The 21938-nt window shown below is 36.7% G+C and overlaps 1 pseudogene; it reads left to right on the top strand.

Moving 5' to 3' along the window:
• LOC141511955 (eukaryotic translation initiation factor 3 subunit E pseudogene) overlaps positions 1 to 21595 on the top strand; it is a 32674-nt pseudogene extending 11079 nt beyond the window's left edge.
• Positions 21596 to 21938: the final 343 nt, after the last annotated feature.

Below are 21938 nucleotides of genomic sequence, written 5' to 3'. Positions count from 1 at the left end.
GGTGTGAGGTGTTGGTCTAATCTAAGTTTCTTCCATACTAACTTCCAATTATCCCAGCAGTTTTTATCAAAGAGGGAGTTTTTATCCAGGTGGGAAAATAAAATATTTTTAAGTCATGGATGGATTAAGATGTTAAAATGATTAAAGAAGATAGAGCTCAGCCATTAGCCTACGCCTGAAAGACTAAAAAGAATCTAGATTTGGGGTTAGAAGATATGAGTTCAAGTACCATCTCCACCATTTCATAGCTATGTGCCTGTGGTCAAGTCATATAACCCATCAGAGGCTGAATTTCTTCACCTATAAAATAGTAATAATAATGATAATATATTCGAATATTACAGGCTTGTTGCAACAATCCTTGACATCATTGGGGGGTTTCTTTTTTTTACAAGGCAATGGGGTTAAATGACTTGTCAAGGTCACACAGCTAGGTGATTATTAAGTGTCTGAGGCTGAATTTAAACTCAGACCCTCCTGACTCCAGGGTCAGTGCTCTATCCACTGCACCACCCAGCTGCCCCTATAGGGGGGTTTTCTTGGCAAAGATACTGGAATGGTTTGTTGTTTCCTTCTCCAGCTCATTTTAAAGAAAAACTTAGGCAAGCAGAGTTGAGTGACTTGCCCAGGGTCACACAGCTAGTAAGTGTCTGGGCCAGATTTGAATTCAAGGAGATGACTCTTCCTAATCCCTAGGCCTAACACTCTACCCACTGCACCACCTAAATTTTTATTATAATACTTATTAATATACTACTATTCAATAAGATTGGTTAGTTCATTATAAAGATCTGAATATATTCTATGACAGCACCATATAGTGTAGTTAGAAATTCAAGTTGTATGCAATGTCATTGGCCATGGCTATTCAACATAGAGTCCCAGAATATGGCTATAGGTAACATGAGTATCATTCTTTAGAAGTTCACAGCCTGCTCTAGTTCTAAATTAGGCAGTAAAATCTTATCTGTTTCGCTGATTGTCAGGTAGGGATTTACTTTAGTATCCTAAGGTCCACTTTTGCTTATATGAGGAACCCCATCTTAACCAAGGCAAAGAAGGAGAGTTAGCTCTTCAAATATGAATTACTTCTTGCTTTCAACTAGGGTTCTGTTGCTACTGATCTGGGCAAATGTCCCCATGGGGACCTAGGAAACTAGAAGAACTTCATTCATCAATGCATTGTGCATCCTTATTAAGTTTCTATAAGTATTCCTCTTTACTTCTGCCTCTGCCTCAGAACTAATATTCCAGCATCTGCCATGGTGTCCCAGGCTCCTGATTGGTTATAGACCTCCCTATCTAGTCCAATCTAGATCCAATATAGTGCTCTCCCAACCATTTTCATATACCATGGTGCTAAGTATACCTTTCCTCTATACCTCCATCTAATTTTTTGATCAATATTCATATCAACATGACCATTCCTAGAAAGGACATATCAATGAATAGCTCCATTCACCTTCACTGTGACTTCTCCGACACAAATGACCCTTCCCTGGATACCATTCCTATTGTGTGTTGTCTTTATATGTTCTTTAAGGTTAATGAGGGCAGGAATTGTCTTGATTTTTATATTTCCAGAGCTTAGTGTAGTGTATGGCACATAATAAGCACTTAGGACTTCCCATTCATTCATAGCAAAGTTTGTTGATTTTCCTTCTGTCTTGTCTACTCAGTTTCACCAAATCCAAATCCTATATATAGTTTCAGCATGCACCTCTCCTGGAATATAAACCCTTCTTGGTGTTACTAACAGAGGACTAGAAGAACCAGACTCAAGCTGTAGCTTCATCATGTGGGAATTTAGGCAAGTCACTTGACCTTGTTAGGCCTCTAATCTCCATCTGTAATGTGAGGGATTTGGATTGGATCTCCAAAGTCCCTTCTAACTCAAGATACCCTGTTCATTTATGACCTCATGTGTTAGTCATGCTACAGTGACTCCGACATCCCTGTCAACAGATGCATACACAATAATGGAGACCATTAAACATTTGAGTGTCAGGCCAGTAAGGCAATAATAATTCATCATGGCAATATATCCTATTTCATGAGCATGAATACTGATTTAAGATTCCCTTCTTGGTATTTCACCATTTTTCTTCTCTGCCCTTTGGACCATTCAATTAAGCTAGCCCCAGTTATTGAGGGCTTGCTATCTATCTATCTGACAATGTGGGTGTTAAGAAAGGAAAAATACAATGTGTAACTACAGGTAATGAGACATTTTCCTCAAGTTGCACAAGAAAGTTTTTCATTGCTTTATAACCTTATGTTTATAGATCCTGTTATAAATCCCTGGAGGAAGGGTGAGAGACAGCTCAGAACTTAAAATTTAACTCAAAAACCAATAAAATAAAATTTAAAATATATCAAGAAATCTATATTCTATACCTACATATGTATACATATATATATATATATATATGTAAGTACATAAATATGTGAGTAATAAAGGCACCCTTAGAAAGGATGGCACCGTATGCTTAGCCTTAAAAGAATTCTCACAGGAATTCTTTCAATCAGAGATCAAGAAAGAGGACATTCCAGGTAAAGGAAATAGTAAAAAGGCATTAAGACAGGAACCAGAGTGGTCTGTGGGAGGGACAAGTAGGCAAGTGTAGCTATTTTGGAGCTTAAGGGAGTAGAATGTCTAAATATGAAAAGGGGTTAGATGGTAAAGAGTTACAAATGCCAAACAGAGGGAATTATATTTTATTCTGTATGGAAATATGAGAGCACTAAAATTCATCAAGTAGTGGGGTGACCTAGTTCAGACCTATGCTTTAAGAAAAGCAATTCAATATAGGCTATACAGAGCTATTCAACTGCATGTGCTTAAGCTATTTTTCCATTGGCTGGTTAGGATTTTAAATTTCTTACAATGAATTTTTACCAGCATGCCTTTTCTATTCTTTTCCCCTAAATCTTGACCACTTTCAGAATAGTTTTCTGAAGAGAAAGCTTCACTACCTCCCCTTTCCTCTCTCCCATGCCCTTTGTATGCAGTATAGTATAATGGATACAGTGCTTGACTTAGAGTTAGGAAGCGTGGAAGATCCCTAGTTCAAATCTCAGTTAGAAACATAGATTTAGAACTGGAAGAGACCTTAAAGACAATCTAATCCAATAAGCTCCTTTTTCATATAGTCCACAGTGGTTAAGTAAGTGCTCTAAAAGGCAAGAAGTAAGACTAACCCAAAGTCACACAAGATAGTAAGTGATCGATATTTGAACCTAAATTCTTGGACTCCATAAGCAATATTCTTAGCACTGAACTGTACCTACTAGTTGTGTGACCCTGGGTAAGTCTCTTAACCTCCCTGAAGCTCAGTTTCTTCCTTTGTAAAATGTAATTAACCCAAAGAACCCACATCACTCTTATTTCATTTGAACCTCACCAGTAAAATACTTTGTAAGTATTTTTAAAGTATACTTTACCTTATAGTACTATAAAAATGCCAGCTATTATTTTTATCAGATCTGAGAGGTACCATCTAAATTATGTTGAAATGACACAGTCTAGGAAGTTTGACTTGCTCATATACATCCTTTCACAGTCAGCCTTCCTCAAATGTATTGACATTATAATTAGCTACAGTTATGTTACATGTACTTTTTAATTTACCTGAGAGGCTTAATTAATTGCCCCATACAATATTGTTAAGTTTTTCATCACATTAGAGGGTTACTGAATTCCTTCCTTCTCCTAAACTAATTAATCTACCAGCAGTAAATATGGACTTAATGCTCACTGAATCATTTCTGAGCAGGTACAGATTTTGCTCTGCTTTGTCTTAAGGAAGAGACAGGCCCAGGTGAATCTCATGGCATGAGTGTCAAAGCAAACAGCTCTTGTTCTACTGGAATTTTCCTCTCCAACCTCCTCAATGAGATTTTTTCCCCTTATTTTAGTGCATTAATATTTTAGAAGGATCACTCATGTTTCAGATATAAGAAAAGTGACCTCCTACTCCTTTGAAGTCCTCCTTGGTGTCACTACTTCCCATTAAACTAAGAGAAGCAGCTCCAAGTTGAGCTATGACCTAATATAGGGATGGTCATGGTAAGAGTCCTTTTATTATATTTAGCCAAATCCTGTTATGCCTTTATCCCCACTCCTAGAGCCAATATAGTGTATGGATGGAATAGGATTGTATTAGCTAGACTTGGTCCTTAGAGACCATCTAGCCTAACCGAAACTAGAGTTATATGGAAAAAACAGGAAGAGGGAAAGGCCAGTAGCAATAAAGAATTTTTTACAGTAGAATTTTAAAATCTTTGACTAGAGAGACTATTTTTGGTTTTGTTTTTCCTATTCCCAATGTCTAACTTGGTTCTTAACACCTAACATCAACATAACAAGCACTTACTCTATTGAACTGAATTTTGGAGGACTGGAATGTGTTGAGCATCAGCAGGGAGAACCTTAGGCATGCAGGAAATAACATAAAGTCGAGGAATTTTAGAATTGAAAAGGAATTCAGGGGTCATAGAATTTAAAGAATTTAGCATTGGAAGCAAACTGAGAATCTATCAACTTACAAATGAAGGAACTGAGGCTCCCAGAATATCAGTGTATCTGATGCCAACTAAGCTAACCCACCCCTGGAACAGGAATCCTTCATACAGGACCCTGACATTTGGGTATCTCTGTTTGGGGACCTATAGGAAAAGGCAGCTCACTATCTTTCAAAGCAGATGGGTATTGGGAATGAAGTGGGAACTGATCATGGGAAAAGGAATATAGAAAGGAAAAGCGAGGTGACTTAGAAGACAAACTTCACCTACTTCACAAGGTTTGCTGAGCATCAGCCCTGATTTCTGCTCCTGCATTTTTAAATGCACCAATGCAAGATGTCATGAAACCATCAATAGGGTTGACAAAAACTCTTGGTTCAGGTTTAAAAGACAGATAAGACTTTTTTTAGCTGCCTGGAAATAGATTTCTATTATGCCATGGGTGTATGATTAATAAAAGCAGGTTGGGGCTTTAAAGATATCCACAAATATCTCCTGTCTCAGTTCAATCAATGAATAAGTATTTATTAAGAGCTTATTATATTTGAAATATCAGTTAATCATTAGTTACAAAACAAAAAGGAAAGAGTCTCTGGCCTCAAGAAACTTTCTAGCCAGTTGGGGAGGCAACAGATACATATGTGCATGTATCAAATAGATACAAGTTAATTTGTGAGGAGAAGTGAGTGGAGATGGTATGACACACTTGAGCAAGTGAGTGAGCCAGCTCTACCAACATTGCCTGGGGGTGTTGTTCATCACTTCTTGATTTCTTACCCTAAAACTATCCTAGAGTCTTTAGGTTGCTCCCAATTCCATATCACAAAACAACCTCAGTAACTTTAGTCTAATCAACTACCTCACCCTAGTTGCATTAAAGTATTTTGTGTGTGTGTGTATATATATATATATATATATAATTTGTGTTCATTATATTATCTATGTTATATAAATATTTCATGTATTTCTATTTCTGCTGTATATATTCAAATATGTACTTATCTCTTCTATTTCAATGTGAGTTCCTTATGAGTAAGAATTGTTTCAATCTTTGTCTTCAATGTTACTAGCAGAATGATTTGCTCTCAAATCAATTTAGCGTAGGCCCACCACTCTAAAGTGTTTATCTAGTCATCTGTAGGATAAGAACACACTTGTGGGAAGTGAAAAGTAAGTCAGAAAGAATATAGAGACAAAAAGGAATCCAAATAGAAAATGCATAACATAAGGAAAACAGCATTAAGAAGCTTCAGGCAAGCCATGATTACTGAATAAGAGGAATAATGAGTTAGTGAACAGAGTACTCAACTGGTGGTCAAGAAGACCTGAATTTGACTCATTCATCAGAGAAAGCAGAATGTCGCAATCTCTCAAGGTGTGGTTCCTCTTTTATAAGATGAGTAGGATGGATTTGATCTATAAGATCTGTCTCAGTTCAAAATCTATAATTCACTGAGTTTACAAATCTAACTTTCACAGATCCAGCTCCTTCAGCTACCACCTGTAAGGAAGGAAGGAAGTGTTAACTAAATACAGGACTCCAAAATTTGAGCCTGCAACTAAGCCATTTTAGTCGCTATTTCCAAATTTCAAAATTGATATGCTACAGTGGAAGTCTAATCTAAAGCTCAAATCATCAACCCATCCCAGGTACTACTGTGATCCAAAGACTGTTCAGCAAGCCTGAAACAATTGTAAATCTCAAAGAATGGCTGCTGATAAGAGTAGGACCCTTCTGCCCAGAAACTCTTGGCTGCTCTATATCAGAGCAATCTTGTTTATTCCAATGAAAATCCATGAAAAGATGCAATAAGTACAAATAAAGATCCTCAGCATACATTATAAATGCCTTTTCATTCATTCGTTGAATGAAGTGAGGTTGGTCATATACTGTACATCTGACTAGATTTGTTGGTTCTTAGAAGTCATCTTAAAATGATGCAGTGTGGTAGAGTGGAAAGAGCACTGGATTTTTGGAAGACCTAATTTTCAGTCCTGACTCTTCCATTCACTACCTATATGACTCTTTGTAAAATCACTTAACATGTCTGTTAACAAAAGAGAACAAATAGATGTTTGTTCAGTTATTATCCCTGGCACTTTCCATTTAATATTCTATTCTTCACTCAAACCAGTGAAATTTTAAATTAGGATTATGAGAGTCTAGATTATTTTAAAGGAGGATGTAGCATATAATCTAGATTATATATAGATTATATATAATCAGATTGAGAGAAAGACATTTTCTTGACTTTTCTATCTTTAGTAGTATCAATGTACTTAGCTTAGTGCCTGGCAAATAGTTAGCACTTAATAAATGCTTATTGAATGGCATATATTATATGTAGATGTATATATATATGTATGTACATATATATCTTTACAAATATGCCAAGAGAGTTAGTAGAAATATTATTATAAGAAAGAATACTTAGATTTGATAAGACTGGCAAAGGAGTCCATGACATAGAGAGGTTAAAGATTCTTGCTCTAAAGAATCCAAGTGTGATCTCTGTGGCATTGGATGCATGTTTTCCAAAGCTGAAGCAGTATAAGAAAATGACAGACATTCAGTTTTGGAATTGGGGCTTTTTGTAATAGATATCTAATATTTATGAGGTAAATCAGTACACTTATATGTGGCTATTATGAGAGTTTGAAAGGACTTCCACTATACTAGGATAGAGTACGGAGAGACAATCACTCCCTAACCCTAGTTGCTTGATTTTTAAAATTTTTATTTATCTAGTATTTTATTATTTCTTAATTGCATATGAAAACATTTTAATGTTCATTTTTAAAGATTTGAATTCCAAATTCTCTGCCTTTATCCTTCCCTACCCCTTTATTGAGAAAGCAAGCAATTTGATATGTCATAAATGTGTAATCTGCAAAACAATTCCATAAGTCATGTGAAAGCAAATTCAGACATCCCCCCAAAAAAAGAAACCTCAAGAAAAATAAAGTTTAAAAATTATGCTTAAATCTGTATTCTGAAAACCATCAACTCTTTCCCTGGAAATGGAAAGCATTCTCCATTATAAGTCCTTCAGAGTTGTCTTAGGTCATTGTACTATTGAGAAAAGCTAAGACATTCACAGCTGATCATCCTACAATATTGCTGTTACTTTGTACAAGGTACATTTCATTTTGCATCTGCTCATGTTAAGTCTTTCCAGGTGTTTTCAAGAGAATTCTGCTAATCATTTCTTATAGTAGAATAGCACCCCATCTTAATCACATAACACAGTTTGTTTAGCGACTCCCCAACTGATGGGGAATTTTTAATGCCTTGTCACTAGAAAAGATCTGCTATAAATATCCTTGTACACACATGTCCTTTTCCTTTTTGTTTTTTTTTATATCTTTTAGAATAAAGCCCTAGTAGTAGCATTGCTAGTCAAAGATTATATGTGGCTTTATAGCCCTTTGGACATAGTTCCAAATTGCTCTACAGAATGGTTGAACCAGTTCACAACTCTACCAACAGTATATTACTCTCTCATTTTCCCTACCTCTTTTCCACCATCTACCATTTTCCTTTTCTGTCCAATTAGCAATCTGATAGGTATAAGGAAATACCTCAGAATTATTTTTATTTGCATCAATAGTAAGAACATTTTAAGGGGAGGCTAGGTGGTGCAGTGGATAGAGCATCAGCCCTGGAGTCAGGAGTACCTGTGTTCAAATCCAGCCTCAGACACTTAATAATTATTTAGCTGTGTGGCCTTGGGCAAGCCACTTAACCCTATTTGCCTTGAACAAAAACCTAAAAAGAAAAAACATGTTTTTACCTCATCCGTAAACTCTTCATATCTTTTGATCATTTATCAGTTGTGGAATGGCTCTTATTTTTATAAATTTGACTCAGTTTTTATATGTTTGAGAAATGAGACCTTTATCAGAGAAACTTGCTTCAAAAAAATTGTTCATGTTTCCTATTGCTAACCAAATTTTTCTCCCTCCTATTCTCACTCCCCTTAGTTCATTCTATTCCTTCTCTCTTTTCATCTCATCCCTCCTCAAAACTGTTTTGCTTTTCACCATTCTCTCTAACAATCAACCCTTCCTTTCATCATGCCCCTCCTTCTCTTATTCCATTCTCCTCTTACTTTCCTGTAGAGTAAAATAGGTTTCTATTCCCATTTGTGTGTGTATGTTATTCCCTCATGGAGCCAATTCTGAGGAGAATAAGGCTCACTCTTCCACTCCACTGTTAAAGCTTTTTCTTGCCTCTTTTATGTGAAATGATTTATTCCTTTCCCTTCTATAAGCACATTTCTAATACACCCCTTAATTTTATGTTTTAGGTATCATCCCTTTAGAATTAATCCACACATCTGACCTCTGTCTATATATAACTGTCCTGATAATGAGAAAGTTTATATGAATTACCAGTGTCATCTTCCCATGTAGGAATATAAACCATTCAATATCATCAAATCCTTTATGATTTCCTGTACTTGTTTACCTTTTCATGCTTCTCTTCAGTATTGTATTTGAAAATCAAATTTTCTTTTCAGTTTTGGTCTTATCACCATGAAAGCTTGAAAGTTCCTTTTTTCCGTTGAATGTTCAGCTTTTCCTCTGAAAAGAGTGTGCTCAATTTTTCAGGGTAGTTGATTCTTGGTTGTAATTCAAGTTCTTTTGCCTTTTGGAATATCATATTCTAAGCTCTATGAGCTTTTATTGTAAAAGTTGCTAAATCTTATGTTATCCTGACTATGACTCCATGATACTTTGTTTCTTTTTGGTTGCTTACAATATTTTCTCCTTGACCTGGAAGTTCTGGAATTTGGCTAAAATATTCCTGGGAATTTTCATTTTGTGATCACTTTTAGGAGATCAATGAATTTTTTTCAATTTCTATTTTACCTTCTGCTTCTAATGTATCAGGGCAGTTTTCTTGATAATTTCTTAAAAGAAGATGTCTAAGATCTTTACTGGATCATGACTTTCAGGAAGTCCAAAAATTTTAAAATTATCTCTTCTAGGACCTATTTTTCAGGTCAGTTGTTTTTCCAATGAGATATTTTGTTTCCTGGGTGGAGGGTACATTGTCCCAAGCTTCTATTGTTTGTACAATTCTTCTCAAAGATACCTCTGGGGACCTGCAAATTTTCCGTTCTTCCAAGGTCCTATGATCTAAGGAGAGGTTTTTACTAATTTACCAGCTTGTGTTTTGTTCAAAATATCTTCTATTTTTTTCATTATTTTGGTTTCATTTTATCGTTTCTTGATTTTTCATAAATTCATTAGCTCCCATTTGCTCAATTCTCATTTTGAAGGAATTCTTGTCTTTAGTAAGCTTTTGAATCACATCCTTTTCGAATTCTATTTTTAAAAGAGTTTTTTTAACTTTAATGAATTTTTTTGCCTCTGTTTCCTTTTTGCCAATTCTGCTTTTCAAGATATTTTCAAGATATTCTTCTCCTCAGGTGACTTTTTGAGCCTCTTTTACTATTTGTCCCAGTGTGCTTTTAAGGTGCTATTTTCTTCAGAATTTTGGGAGTCTCCTTTATTTAACTGTTGATTCACTTTTCCATGATTTTCTTGTATTACTCTTATTTCTCTTCCCAATTTTTCCTCTTCTTCTCTAACTTGATCTTTTGTTTTTGTTTTTGATGGTGTTTTTTTTTTGCCAAGGCAATGAGATTAAGTGACTTGCCCAAGGTCATACAACTAGGCAATTATTAAGTATCTGGAGCTGAATTTGAACTCAGATCCTCCTGATTTCAGGGCTGATGTCCTATCCACTGTGCCACCTAGCTCCCCCTAGCTTGCTTTTTCAAAATTCTTTTTGAGCTCTTCTCTGGCCCGAGACCAATTCATATTTTTCTTGTATGCTTTGATGTAGGAACTTTGACTTTGTTAACTTCTTCTGATTGTGTGTTTTGATCTTCCTTGTGACCATAATAACTTTTTATGATCAGATTTTTTTCCTGTTGTTTGTTTGTTTTCCCAGCCAATGACTTGATTTTAACCCTTTGTTAAAAATAAGGCTCTGCTTCCAGGGTAGAAGGTGCACTGTTCCAAAGCTTCTGTAGTTTGTGCAGCTGTTCTCAAACAAACTTCTGGGGATCTGCAAATTTTCAGTTCTTCCAAAGTCCTATGATCTAAGGAAAGGTGTTTATTGATCTCCTGGATTGTACTCTGGTCAAGCACTCTTTGAGGCCCTGTAATTGTGAGGAGGGTCCCCACTCCCCTTTGGCCCCAAGTTCTACTCCTTCTTGCCCTAGCACTGCCTCTCAAGAGAGCAAACTATATCTGAGTATGGGATTCAACAGAATCCTCCTAGCAAATCTTTTTGCAAGTAATCTTTTAACCAGTTTTTCCACTCCCTTGCAGCCTGTGGGTTGAGAGCTCCTGAAGCAACCACAGTTGACTCAGTGGCTCCCAACACCTACTCCTAGTTTGCTCTGGTGGGGGGCTGTGCTGAGGCTACCTGCACTGGACTGTGGTCCACTCCCACCTAGGGACAACAGACATTTTCTGCTGACCTTCCAAGTTGTCTTTGGAATCTCTGGGCTGAGAGATCTAGAAACAATCATCATTACCATAGCTTCAGTCTCCCAGGCCTGCTCCTGGTTTGCTTGGGCCCCAGACTAAACTGATTGCAATGGACTGTGTTACTCTTTCATTCTGGTGCAAGAGACCTTTCCTGGCACTCCTCCAAGTTATCTTGGATTGGAAAATTGTTTTTGTGGGTTCAGCCACTCTAGATTTTGTTTTAGCATCATTATTTAGGTATTTGGAAAGGTTTGGGGAAGATCTCGAATGAGTTGCCTTTGCTCTGTCATTTTGGCTCCACCCTACTTGATGTTTTTTTTAATACAGTTAAATTTGTGTTTAATTTATTTTTAGTTGCCACATCACCCTGTCATTCCATGTTAAGTTTTCATCCATATGGAAAAATTAAAATGGTTCTGTCCATATGGACAATCTACCACATGGATAAAATCCTTTGAAGAATAATGGAAACATCTTAAGGGTAGAAACAGTTTCTCTTTTGTCTTTGTATTCCCAGTTCCAGGTATGTGGTAGGTACTTTAAAAATGCATATTGAGGGGCGGCTAGGTGGTGCAGTGGATAGAGCACCGGCCTTGGAGTCAGGAGTACCTGGGTTCAAATCTGACCTCAGACATTTAGTAATTACCTAGCTGTGTGGCCTTGGGCAAGCCACATAACCCCATTGCCTTGAAAAATCTAAAAAAATGCATATTGAATTGAACAAGAATGAATATTTAGGGAAAAAAACATGGATGTTAACATAGAACCAGATTATGGGTTGGAAGGAAACTTAAATAGCTTTTAATCCAAACCACTCATCACACAGAAAGATGAAACTATAAGGACTTAATTGACCTTAGGAAAATCAAGTTTCTTCAACTGTAAAATGGGAATAATAACAACACTTACCTTTCAGGGTCTTTGTAAGGATCAATAAGTTAATACTTGTGAAATGTTAACTATCTGGCACATCAGTCAGTTGTATCTGACTTTTCATGACTCCATTTGGAATTTTCTTAGAAAAGATAATGGAATGGTTTGCCATTTCTTTGTTTAGAACATTTTACAGAGGAGGAAACTAAAGCAAATAGGTTAAGTGACTTGCCCAGGATCACACAGTTGGTAAGTGTCTGAGATCAGATTTAAATGTATAAAAAATGAGTCTTCCTGTTTGCAAGCTCAATGGTCTGTCTACTGCACCACCAAGGTGCCCCATGATAGATTAAACAGTAGATAAATAATGTTCAAGGTCATGTGGGAAATAAAAAATTTTAATCCCAACTTCTCTGATTCCAAATTCAATATTCTTCTTACTATAACAAACTATATTTCATAAAAGATATGATCTAAAGATTTGAAAGTATGATTAAGTTTTTTGTAATGATCTGCAAATTTGACACAATTTTCATTTTAGCAGAATCATTTTATAAGGAGTTTCATGTTGGGGTTTTTGGTTGTTTTTTGGGGGGGTTGCAACACAATGGGGTTAAGTGACTTGCCCAAGGTCATATAGCTAGGTTAATTATTAAGTGTCTGAGGCAGAATTTGAATTCAAGTCAACCTGTCTCCAGGGCCCGTGCTCTATCCACTGCGCCATCTAGCTGCCCCTATAAGGAGTTTCTTTAGTGAGACACTGGAAGTTAATGTGCTGACATCTAACTGATGCTTCCTTGATTGACTACTTGATGTCAGATTTCCCACCATGAGCAACGTTATTTCATTTCTTCTCTGAATATGAAATGCCACCTTGAAGTTGTCACATTTTTTTAAAGGTTATTCTTTTTGTAAAGCTCCTTTAAAAGCACACTTCTAAACCTTTTGTGACATTTATTTTTTATTACAAGGCTTACTGACTTGATTCCTTGCATTACCATTTGCCAAAATATTAAATTTTCTAGATCATTTTGATAGTTTGTGGGGAAAACAAGCCTGAAATTTGAAATTGGGAAAATCTCAGATTTTCTAAGATGTATGGTTATTTTTGGGCAGCTTGGGTAATATTTGTGGGAAAAGAACTATAATGAGATTCAAGAGACCAGAGTTTTAGTCCAAACATTCACTGTGTGATGATGGGAAAGTCATTTTCCAGTTCTGGGTTCCATTTTCTAAGCCTGTACAATGAGAAATAGCTCTAGATGATCTTTAAGTCCCTTCCAACTCTGATTACATTGCTGCATGCTGCCACAAAGAATCCTTAGCTGAGATCTATGTCCATGGATACTTCATTAACAAGTGTCATCTGATGTTGAGGGACAAAGCACCTTTTTGAAAACCCTTATGCAACTTCCAAAGTGTCCATAGATCAGGTCAAACCTTGATTTATATAATTGCTGAGTCCCTTAGCCTGATATGATATGACTTGTCTCTCCTGCCCTACTCATTAACCTCCAGCTGTGTAGTTTCTTGCCCAGTAGGCTATTTACACTTGAGCAAAACTTATCCTAGCTTTTCCATCCAGCTATATAGGGCAGGGAACCTGGTAATGAGCATGGCTTATTTTTATCCACCTCCTTCTCTGCATTTATGACACAGGCCAGTTTTTCTGTAGACAAGTTATGTCTCTGCTTTTAGACACTGGGTTAGTTTATACAGCCTCTCTTAGTATTAAAGGTCAAACTCATATTGGTCCAATCAATCAATGAGTTTTCATTAATTCATTAAGCCCACTGTATGCTAGCAATGATGTTAAGAGACTGGGATAAAAAGCAGACTTTTTTTCATTCTTTGTGTTTTTATTCCCAGTGCCTGGTTATAGAGTCTGTCATATAGCAGGACATTGATAAATACATGATTGATTGGGGAAATAAAGACAGAAGAGGAACTGTCTCTGATCCATGCTTATACACTAATGATCTGTGTCACTCTGGGCAAGTCATTTAAACTCTCTTAGTCTCAGTTTCTCATCTGTAAAATGACTATAATCATGATACCAACCTCCAAAAGTTGTTGCGAGGATTAAATGAGAGGATCTAAATGCTTTACAAATTCCCAAGTGTTATATAAATAACAGAGGTTATGATTACTGAGGAAAACAACATGATTGTAGACAGCAAGTGGGGAGGGGGGAAAAGGGGGGGGAACCAGAGTAATCTAGGAAAGTCTTTGTAAAGGAGGCAGCACTTGAATCATGAAGGAAACTAGGAAGTCTATGAGATTGGGAGAACAGAGTAGGGAGTGCATCCAGGTACAAGATAACCATTACAAATTCAGAGATAAGAAATAGAGATTTGTGTATAAGGAGCTGTTATAAGGTCTATTTGTCTAGACTATAGAGTGTGTAAAAGGAAATAATGTGTATAAGACTGGAAAGTTTGATTGGGATCAGATTACACAGGGCTTCAGAGGGAGACTGGACCTAAAGTCTTCATGGCCTTTACTTCCAGTTACAGCAGTCTGAGGGCATAGGGGTCATTTATGAATTCAGTAGTAACCAAGAGAGAAATATTTCCAGTTCTTATGATTGCAAATCCAATGTTCTTTCTAGCCTACCACAGTTAAATTCACCCCAAGGTGTGAGAAGCAAGACAAGATGTTTTGTCCCCTGGGGAATTTCCATTTTAACCCATTAAAATTGTGAAGTTGAAGGATTTGTCACATCTTAAAGGAATTTTTAAGACAGCAGGGAGCAGGCAAGAGAGGCATTTGAGAAAATTAGACTATTTCCTGGTCCTTCCAAAAGAATGTCACATGTATAAAGGGAAAACTTTTTCCCCCAGCAATTTGGGCAGGGATAAAACTGAATGGGACCAACAACAAATTTTATAAAGTGGCACAACTGTCATTCATCACACTGTTTATTTCCATTGAGTATAAAATAAGGATGTATGTTAAAACAAGTTCAGACATTTGACCTTGTTATAAAATGTTTCTCACATGTGCTACCTATTTCTACCTTTCAACAGGTAACAAGCAAAGATCAATAATCTGTTTAACTTCAAACTTTCAAAATATTATATAATATATATATATATATATATATATATATATATATATATTTGGTGTTCAGTTATTATATCCAGTATTGTGTAGTTAATCATTACAGGTGATAAAAGAGAATATTTTTATTTCCTTACATTCTAAGATAACTTAAATCCATTCAAAATTTTCAAAGCATATTTTTTAGTTTGTTATTCAATTGTTTGCAATAGTGTACCAGTAATGTTTTTAAAGTGGGAATCAGAAGTACTATCTAAGGTTCATCTTTACTGTTAAAAACGTATCAATTTCAGAGACAGTGTCCAAACTTTTTTCCCAATTTTCCTTTTTTTGTACTGTAGGTTGCCCTTTTGATTCTTCTGATTGCAATGGTCCTTGAATCACTTCACAGAGGGCACTCTAGCAGACATTATTTTCTTGTAATACTTTGTGGTTTCTACTATCAAGAAGTGGGGTCTCCACCTACAACTTTTGTTGAAACTGTTTGAGATTAAGTTGGAGCCAGATCACCCAGAAGAACATTATCAAGGGAGGTACTGCCATGCCATAAACCAGGTTATCTCAGGGATACCCTTCTCAGTGGAACTAAAAAATCAGGGAAGAATTTTCTGACAAGGGAAATCTTAGAATCAGGACAGCCAAATGAGCCTATATCTTGGCTCCTGCTGGGCTAGAGTCATGAAAGACATTTTCAAAACTCCTTGGGGCATTGATACCTCCCTGGGCTCCAACTTCTGTATTCTTATGGTTGATCTCCTGACATAATTCCCAAGATTGTCTTGGTCTTTCACTAGATATTATAAGCCAAAGAATCTTCAAATGAAACCAAAAGAGGAAATAGCTGAAACTAGCAGGGTTTTTTGAATGCCTCTACAGCCAAAGAATTTTTTCTTCAACACATAGTTCATTGACCAGAACCAGTTAAAGAATATCTATACATGCTTCTATTCTCTGTCTCTAAGACCCTTACCAAGGATAACAGATTTCCTGTAAACAACTTTCCAAGGAACACCATGTGGGCAGATATCATCCTAGGCTCACCCTGTGTGTTTGTTATAAGATCTTTTTCCTTTCTTAGTTTTGGTCTGTTGGAAATTGCAGGAAAGAAGATTTAGCAAATGTGGTGAGAAAAATAGAGCCAGCATAATACTTTAAAAAAGCAAACAATAAAAATAGAAGAAAACAGAGACAGGATAGGAGTAGGATAGTTTTTTTTCAGTTGATAGCATTTTATTTTTTAAATTACATGTGAAGTTAACATTCAACATTCATTTTTGAAGTATTTTTTGAGTTCTAATTTTTTCTCCTTCCTTGCCTCCTCTCATTGCCCAAGACAGTAAGTAATTAGATATAGATTATACATACAAAATCATGTTAAACATATTTCCATATTAGTCACATTGTGAAAGAAGAACCAGAACAAAAGGGGAAAAACCAGAAAGAAAAAAGCAAAAAACAAATTTTAAAAAGTAAAAATAGTATGCTTTGATCTACATTCAGACTCCAAAGCTCTTTCTCTGAAGTGGATGGCATTTTCCATCACAAGTCTTTTGGAATTCTCTTTGATCACTCTATTGCTGAGAAGTGCTAAGTCTATTCTAATTGAGCATCACACAATGTTGTTAATATGTTCAATGTTCTCCTCCTTAAGTGGGAGGGTTTTAAAAGTAATACATAGAATTGATTACATACTTTAAAATGGCATGAAATAGATGTTCACAGTTTCCCAGAGGATTCTTTTTTATGTGTTCTTATTTGTGTACAAAAATTTTTCCTTTAAATTTAAGTTCAAAATTTAAAATACTATATGTAAAGGATGGAGGTGGTGTGTTTGAAGGAAGGTAGGGAAAGAATCAGTAGCTAAGGAGAGACTGAAGTTTTAAAAGAGATGGTTGTCAATACAATCTTCTAAAGAAGACAGTAGAGCATGGGCTTATGGAAAAGAAAGGAGGGACAAGAGCATTCATTAAGTGCTTGCTAAATGTTGGAAGAGTTGACCTTCACAATGAAAAGATTCACTTCTGTCAAAGGAAAGAGGGAGAAAGTAGGAGAAAATGGAAAGAGAGAGCTTATGTCAAATGTTCTTAAATATCTAGGTAAAGTAAGTTACAATGTCTTCAAATGAGAAAACAGGGTAGGAAAGGTATGGGAGGCTTGAAGAGGGAAGAGAAGCTTTGAAGTAGTTTCTCTGGGGAGCAAGAAAGGAAATCAATTAAGCAGGAAGGGCCTTTTCTGTAGTGAGAGCCATGGTAAGGTTGAATAATGTGGCTTTCTAATGTACTTAGACTTTTTCATTGTGAAAGAAGTGACTTTTTCAATATCTCAAGTAAGAGTGTGGGTAAATGATGGGAGTAATTTGGGGCTGGCTGAAGTTTTCAAGAGACACCAAAAGGATGAGGGAATAAAAAATTCAAGTATAAAGAGAATATAGAGTTGAAATGGTAAGCTATTGATTTTAGATTGGAGAAGGAGAAAAATAAGGTCAGAGCAGAATTAATGGTCTGAGAAAGAACTAGCAGGTGGAGGGGTTGGAGTTGTGATCAGCTAGGTAAATATCAGATTTTCTAAATAGGGAGGCTTGTGGGTAAGATTAAATAAGAATGTGTGGCTAAGGTATAGTGAAAGGGTAGGTTATGGGATTTAAGAAGGCTAAAGAAATGTGAAGAAAGAGATGCGAGAGCTCCCAGGTCCATAAGGAAGACTTAGGAGCCAAGAAGACCTTTGTTCTGCTAGGCTTTGGGAGAGGACCCCCAGGCCTTCTACACATATAAAGCAGCCTAGAGGTAGGTAGATTTTCTTTCTTCCACCAGAGCTAGATGAGACTTAAAACTCTAGAGACTAAAGGGTGTGGAGATGATGATGAAGGGACATGGTTTTATTTTGAACTCCTTAGGTCCAAGGTGTTTCCTCAGATAACTGGACTGTAGTTGAGGACCTGCTCTCTCTCTCTCTCTCTCTCTCTCTCTCTCTCTCTCTCTCTCTCTCTCTCTCTCTCTCTCTCTCTCTGTGTGTGTGTGTGTCTGTCTCTCTTCCTCTCTGTTTCTCTGTCTCTTCCTATCTCTATTTTTATCTTTCTCTGTTTCTTAAAAGGCATCACATAAGAATTTTAGAACAAGGAGCAAAATTACTTTCATTTCTTTTACAAGTCTCAGGAAAAATATACAATGAAAAGGAATCACTTCAAGGAAAATTGAACCTTCTTAGTGACATAAACATGGTGGACTTTGCAATTGATTTTTATAAAAACCCTCTACTCTGATGACATTCCTCATGCTTTGCATGAAAAAAGAACAACTAATGTTGCACAATTGAAACAGCTATAGGCAGAAAAATGAACCAATAGTCAAGATTTTTGAAGATCCAGAAAAAACAAGGCAAATGCAATTTACCAGGTATGGTTGGATGCTATTTTAGACAAGAATATTTAGATACATTCTTTTTTTGACATTTCAACATTTTATTTGTTTTCCAATTATATACAATAGTATTATGTACCCATCATTTTTTGCAAGGCTTTGAATTCTACAATTTTCCCCCCTCCTCCCTTCCCTCCCCCACCCCAGAAGGCTGACAGTCTCTACATTGTTTCCATGCCATACATTGATGTAAATTGAATGTGTTATAAGAGTAAAGATAAGAACAAACATAAACTTCCTCCCCCCCAAGAAGATGAGAAACCTCAAGAAAGAGAGAGAGAGAGAGAGAGAGAGAGAGAGAGAGAGAGAGAGAGAGAGAGAGAGAGAGAGAGAGAATTGTACTTCAGTCTGTGTTCAGATTTCAATGGCTCTGTCTCTGGGGTGAGTTGCTTTCTTTATTTTAAGTTCACCAGAGAAGTTGCTTCACTATTTTTCCTACAGTTGCTATTACTAGCTGTACCTCCACTCTATTTCTCCCCACTCTCATTTACTCTATTCTCTCTCTCCTTTCATCCTGGCCCTGTCCAAAAGTATGTTGAATTTGAGTGCCCTCTCCCTCCATCTTCCCTCTCTTCTATCACCTATTCCCCCTCCTTCCCTCTCCCAATTTCCCCTCATCCCATTCCTTTTCTCCCATCCTTCTCCAGGGCAAGATAGATTTCATCACCCTATTAAATGTGTATGTCATTTCCTCCCTGAGCCATTTCCAATGACAATGAAGGCTCACTCATTCCCCCTTGCCTTCCCCCCCCCACTCCATTGAAAAAGCTTTTTCTCGACTCTTACATGAAATCTCTCAGCTTCTTCTTCATCTCCCTTTCCTTCCTCCCAGTACTTTCCCCCATCACCCATTGCCTCCATCCCTCTACCACATCATACAATTATATTCCACTCCTTCCTATGTCCTGTCTATATATGCTCCTTCTATCATCTCTTATAAATAAGAAAGTTCATATGAGTTATCAATATCATCTTCCCATGCAGGAATACAAACAGTTCGACATCATCAAGTTCCTCATAGTTAGGCCCTCTCTTCCACTCCCTCTGTGGTTCACCAGAGTACTCTACTTGGAGATCAAACTTTCTGTTCAGCTCTGGTCATCTCAATGGGAAAGTTTGAAAGTCCCCTGGTTCATTGAAAGTCCATCTTTTCCAATGAAAGAGGATGTTCAGTTTTGCTGGGTAGTTGATTCTCAGTTGTAAACTAAGATATTTTGCCTTCCAGAATATCATATTCCAATCCCTACAAGCCCTTAATGTAGATGCTGCCAGATCCTGTGTAATCCTGACTATAGAGCCTCAGTAGTTGAATTGTTTGTTTCTTGCAGCTTTTAGAATTTTCTCTTTGATTTGGGAGTTTTGGAATTTGGCTATAATATTCCTAGAAGTTTTTCATTTGGGATCTCTTTCAGGGGATGACCAGTGAATTCTCTCGATTTCTATTTTACCCTCAGCTTCTAGGATCTCAGGGCAATTTTGCTGTATTATGAAGTCTAGGCTCTTTTTCTGATCATGGCTTTCAGATAACCCAATAATTTTTAAAATACTTCTTCTGGATCTGTTTTCAAGGTCAGTTGTTTGTTCCAATGAGATATTTCACATTTTCTTCTACTTTTTTGGCTTTTTTTGGAAGAGTTTTATTTCTTCCTGATTTCTGCACTTCCAAGGCTTTGGAGCTTTTTTGTTGGGGGGGACACCCCACTGGGACCTTTATTCCTCCAAGGTCTTATGCTCTCTAGCTTTTGCTATACTTCCCTCTGTGCTAGGGCTATAAGGAGGGATCCAGCTTGGTTATTTAGTATGGAAGCCCAAACTGCAATATCTGAGTGTAGGCAAACAGCAGAATCCTACCCCAGGAAGAGCAGAGAAATATTTGCAGATTTCCCTTATCATCTCTGCAGGTGCAGGCTGCTTTATCCTGATTCTGCAGCCATGTTCCTCACTCCACATTCATTCTGGTGCAGCAGAATTCTCTCCCCGCCCCTTCAAGCTGTTGCTGTTGATCTCTGGGCTGCACTGGACTGGACTGGGCTGAGCTGGGCTGGGCTGGGCTGGGCTGGGCTGGGCTGCAACAGTGACTTTTTTTTCCAACCCCTGGTCCTGGTAAAACATACCTTTCCCATGGAACTTCTAAGTTATCTTGGACTGGGAAATGTATCGCTCAGTATTTTTGTGGGTTCTACCCCTCTAAATTTTCACTAGAGCCATCTGTTTGGGTTTTTTTTTTGGAGGTTGGGGCGGAAGGAGTTCTGGGTAAATGCTACCTTCATGCTGCCATCTTGGCTCCACCCCCCACCCATACACTCTTTAACAATGCAAAATTCCAGTGTGAGTATAGCAACTACTCAGAAGCACCAGAGTAAATCTACTTCTTTTGGATGGTTGCCCCCCTCACCTGATAGAAATGCTTTGAGGTTACTGTGGGAGAAACTAGCATCTGAAATTTTAATGCAGAATTGGATTGCAGACATAGAAGACAAATCATATCAACTGAAAGTAATCAGAGGTAATAATTCTGTCAATTCTCTACTTCATTTCCTTCAGCAGAGAACTTGACTGATTCACTGGTCTCTTTGACTACCCAAAAGGTTAAGACAATATTATCGATCTTTTTCTTTATCTACCATAGCATCTTAAAGCAATTCCAACTATGTGTCTCAAGTATTTGACTATTGTAGTCATAACAAAAAAAGTATTTAAAACTAAAGACAGGTATTAAAAGACCTAGTCAAAGTTATTCAGCAGGAGTCCTACACATACAAAGATTTATAACAGAGATTGTTTATATATTAACTTTGACTTTGATGGTGCCCAGAAAAGTTAAGACAATATGAATTGGTTCTTGTAAATAACTTTTTCTTAGTGACTTGCCTTGAGGATTTCAGTGAAAATGCTCAACTCTTCATATTTGAGACTTTCTATCATATCTATCAATGTATCAGCATCAGCATGTTAGCAGATAAGTTGAACCTAACTCCTGAAGAAGCTGAAATATGGATTGATTAGAAATGCCAGACTTGATCACAAATTGGGCCTTGTGGTTATGAGTCACAATATAATCCCACCCTATTAGCAAGTGATTGAAAATACTATAAACCTTTCTTTTCAAAGCAAGATAATAATCATGAATATTTAATTTAAAAAAACTTATTCAGAGTAGTAGGTCAGAGGGTTTTAACTGGGCTACTCAAAAGTCTGGTTTCTACTAAAATACTTTGGAAGAGGAAGACATTAAAAAATTTCCACTTAAGTAAATATATTAGAGAAAATATTTAGTTCTAGAGATAACCTGAAATATTATGAATTTGAATTTGAATAAAATTGACTATGTTTCCTTTTTTTAAGAAAAGAAATGTAAAGTTAGGGATGAATGTGAGAAGTGTTCAAGGTATTCAGAGTCAAAATTGGGGAACCCAATACTTAGTGAGAGTTCATAGATGAAAGGAGTTCAAAATTAAAGACATTTTGTTCATCATGGAATCAAATGTGAGGACAAGATTGAAGTGGTAAATGGGTGGAGTGCAGTTGATGAGACTGAGAATAAGAACAAGA

Source organism: Macrotis lagotis, chromosome 2 (assembly GCF_037893015.1).
Source record: "Macrotis lagotis isolate mMagLag1 chromosome 2, bilby.v1.9.chrom.fasta, whole genome shotgun sequence".
NCBI lineage: Eukaryota > Metazoa > Chordata > Mammalia > Peramelemorphia > Peramelidae > Macrotis > Macrotis lagotis.
The sequence above is the reverse complement of the archived record's forward strand: the minus strand, read 5'-3'. Positions and strand labels throughout refer to the sequence as shown.